This window comes from Magnolia sinica, chromosome 12 (assembly GCF_029962835.1).
Source record: "Magnolia sinica isolate HGM2019 chromosome 12, MsV1, whole genome shotgun sequence".
In the NCBI taxonomy this organism is placed as follows: domain Eukaryota; kingdom Viridiplantae; phylum Streptophyta; class Magnoliopsida; order Magnoliales; family Magnoliaceae; genus Magnolia; species Magnolia sinica.
Window position 1 is genome coordinate 81,258,857 of NC_080584.1, and position 4,022 is coordinate 81,262,878.

At 36.4% G+C, this 4,022-nt stretch overlaps 1 long non-coding RNA gene across 2 annotated transcripts; it reads left to right on the forward strand.

The window, feature by feature from the left end:
* Positions 1 to 949: 949 nt before the first annotated feature.
* On the forward strand, positions 950 to 3,049 carry LOC131220673 (uncharacterized). Of its 2 annotated transcripts, none has more exons than XR_009158771.1 (3): positions 950 to 1,062; positions 2,199 to 2,328; positions 2,649 to 3,049. It is a non-coding gene; the product is annotated as an uncharacterized LOC131220673 (long non-coding RNA). The 2 variants fall into 2 exon arrangements; XR_009158770.1 differs by having other exon boundaries at positions 987 to 1,038.
* Positions 3,050 to 4,022: the final 973 nt, after the last annotated feature.

Here is a 4,022-nt window from a genome sequence, read left to right on the forward strand (position 1 = left end):
CCCACTATAATGGTTATTTGACATCTAACCCATTTATTAGGTCATACAGACTTGGATGAAGGGAAAAAATATATATCAGCTTGATTCAAAACTTTTGTGGCCCCAAAAAGTTTTTAATGGTAGAAGTTTAATCAACACTGTGCGGTCCACTTGAGATTTGGATCAACCTCATTTTTGGGCTCATACCATAAAATTACCTAGAAGAATGGGTGGACGGCATGGATGAAACACACACATCATGGTGGGCCCACAGAGCACCGATCACTAGCCCTTCGCTAGTGGCAACGTGAGTAGCCGATCCATTTTCCCCAATCTGTGAAAAAACAGAGGGGCAATTTTATTTATTTTGTTCTCGCGCGCCCTCTCTCCCGCTCTCCCCCTAAATCTTCAGCTGCCGATCATCATCAGCCCCTGCAATCTTCCTCATTAGTAGCAGCCCCGACTAGCAGACCCCATCTTCCCCACAACATCAAACCCTGAAATTATCTCTCAAAATGGATGGACAGCCTGGATAAGATAAAGCCCTAGATGTCCTCCATCCAAGGTTTGTTTCTTGTATTCTTCAATGCAGGGGTATTTTGATTTTTATTGCCTTTTCCTTTTTGTCATTTATGTTTCTGGAGTGCACTTGAGCAGAGAAAAAAGGAGCATTTCGGATTCCAAAGGCAGATTAGAGACCTCCTGCAAGAGAATCAAGATGCAGGATTTGGATTTGGTTTTCCAATCTAAGAGGTAATTTATTCGATTTCTTTTTCTTCTTTTTGAATCTGGTGTTGGATTCTATGATTTGTTGGATTTTTATTTTTGAATAGGATTTTTTAATTTTCTCTTGCTTTGTTAGCATTTTATTTTAGTGTATTTTCGATTCTTTGAATCTTTTTTTGTGGGGGAGAGAATCAACTTGTATTGGGTTGTTACCAAAGGGTTTTCAATGTGGCTTTTGATTAGGTATTTGACTGGCAACTTGCTAATGGGAGAACTGCTTGATTGGATGCGACAGATGTTACTTGACAACGGATATCTTTCTTTACATAGCCTGTATCCTCCTGCCTAATTCCAATGGTTTTTTTTTTTTTTTTTATTAATATGCTTGAAAACTAACTTCTATGAATCATCTTTGATAGATGTTTCAGACATGCTGAATAATTGTTAAGAAGGATTGTACAGATGCTTCCTAGTATGCAGATAGAAACAAATATTAGATGGCTACCAACTTTTAATCTGGAGCAATTTTGGGGCATCCAGAATCAGAAGTGGGCCCATCAGATCAATAATCTAGTTAACCAAACCATGCATAGTGTCTCAATACATACCACATAGAAACAAATCACAAATCCATCAGCACCTGCATTATGTCACAATCCATGTGTTGAGGGAAAATAGGATTTTATCTTTCTTTTAATTTTTTTTTAAAAATGTTTTCTATCTTCCTTGGGAGTATCTCATCTCCACCATGGTTAGGCGACAACTGGGGTTAAAAAGTATCATCCAAAAACCAGTATGTCTCACTCAAAACGTACCAATTTTGTCCATGAATGGTACAGTTCCATATTGGCCTGAAACAGCCCAAACACAAAGACGACACCACCCAATGAAAACCCCATGCATGTAGGTAGTGAACCATATGTAACACCATAACCCATTTTCAATCTGCAGGATTTTCAGTATCACACTACAGTTAATCAATGCCAATGAATGGTGGAGATGGATGCTTCTTCTAGGCCTAATGGATCGGCCGTCTAGATGGCACTGACAGTCATGTGGTTCTGAGTGGAGGTTCCATAAGACGCTTGCAACAGCATTATTTCGCATTCAGATAATGCACAAGGACACATGTTTGGTTGCACCAAATATCATGTTATTTCAGTATAATTTGTTGCAAAATTTTAGGCAATATATCATGAAATGTGGTGCAACCAAACACAACCTAAAAACTAAAAGATTCTTAGATTTTCACATTCAAGAAATAAACCATGGCAGGAATAAACGAGTTTCTTCTCTTCATGTTCAAACACATGCATCTATCTGCATACTAGGAAACATCTGTAAATTTCTTAACAATGGAAAGAACATTACTGCAATTTGAGGGCTACTTCCTTATTATGAATACTAGGAAACATCTGTAAATTTCTGCATTTCCTCTTGATTATGTAAATTGCACAATGAGTTGTTGGTGATGGTCGTCCGTTTTGTTGTAGCCGCTTCTGTTCATCTTAAATGTTTATTAAACCTCGTCGAATATAATCTTATAATGCTTATTGTTGACCACATATTGATCTTGGAGTGGAGTTGTTCCATGCTTGAAGAGCTTCAATTGTCCAAAATGAGGTATATAATAATAGAAGTACAACACGAGTACCTTGAAATTCTTATTTTATTCACATAATCCGTCTTTGGAGTTTCCAGCTCTTTCTTTTCTTATTTACAAATTATGCAACTTCTATCATCTATGACTGGTTCACCAACATGAACAGATTGAGTCACAGAAAGTCACCAACAAAAACAACTCTCTTTCTAATAGGATTTTCTTTGCTTTTTCTTTTTTAACATTGTGATGCTTTCTTATGATTTCATTTGCATTATGCATGAGACCAGTAATGTTTTGCATTCATTGTGGTACTATTGATTTGGATTGGTCTCTGGTGTAGGACTACAAAAGGAATTCTTTTATGGAGGCTGATTTGATATGTTCAAACATAATACAAAGTATGGAAAGGAAGTTGCAGGTAGCAATTGAAGCTATTGAGTGTGGTAAGAGCACCCTGGTATTTACCTTAAGCAGTATGGTATGAGACTTGTAAAATGTTGCAGGTAGCAGGAGTTTTTATGGTGGTCATGGTTGTGGATTTTATTATTTTAGATCATTAATGTGGTCTTGAATTTTGCTTATTTTGGATAATGAATGTGTGGATTTGCTGAATTCATTTGAGAAATGAGCTGGAAAAACGGATGAACAATTTAATATTCAATGCATCATCAAGATGGGGCCTACAGTGACAGTATCTTCTCCTATTTTGATCAAACCAACTGCCATGCTGGATGTGATTACTCGTTAAGCTGTAGTAGAGAACTTGTGTGGGTGCTTTTGCAATGAAATTTGGGATGTTCTTAAGCAGTTTGATGCATATTGGTTGAAAAATGAAGTGTTATGCAGATTTATTATAATTTTTTGTGGTTTAGATGATGGAATCTTGTGTGGGTGCTTTTGCATTTATCAATTCTTAAAATTTGTGGGATTACTTGATGTGAATCAATGGGAGTTTTTTATGATTAGTAGTTGCTTTTGGGTGTTCTTGGACTGAAACCAATGGAATTTGCGGCACTTTCAAGTTATTTGGACTTGGCATAATTAATGGAGTGTTGTACACATCATTTATGTTACATGTAAGCGAAGCTCATGTGGGTACTTTTGCATTTGCCAGTTTTTGAAGTTTATGTGATCATGTTATATTAATTGATGGGAATTTAGGATGATGGGTACTTGTTTCCGGGATTTTTTTTTGGGGGGGACCAAAATAAAGGGAACTTGGGATGTTCTCAAGCAATTTGATGCATATGTATTGACCCAGATGTTCTTCATACTTGGATTATCTGAAAAATGGAGTGGTCATGTAGATACTTTTCTGTTTATTAGTTTTTGAAGTTTGTGTTTATTTGATGAAAATCAATGGGAGTTGAGGATGCCGGGTACTTGTTTTCAGGTGTTTTGATTGGAACTAAGGTAATTAGGGGCTTTTTCTAGTTATCTGATGCACATTGATTGATTTTAATGTTTTTCAGATTTTAATGATTTTATTTATATGCATGTGGTGTCCTCAGGTCTTACATGAACTAATTTATATGCATGTGGTGTCCGCGAATCTTACATGAACTAATACGACGCCCCAACTAGATTTTGTGGAGCAAGAAAGAAGTTAGTTTTCTTCCCTTTACCATTGTTGTTTGATTGTTAATCCAGCAACGATTATTTTTTTATGCCATAGGTCTTGGCACTTGCTATTTTTCTTAGAATTTATTAGTTT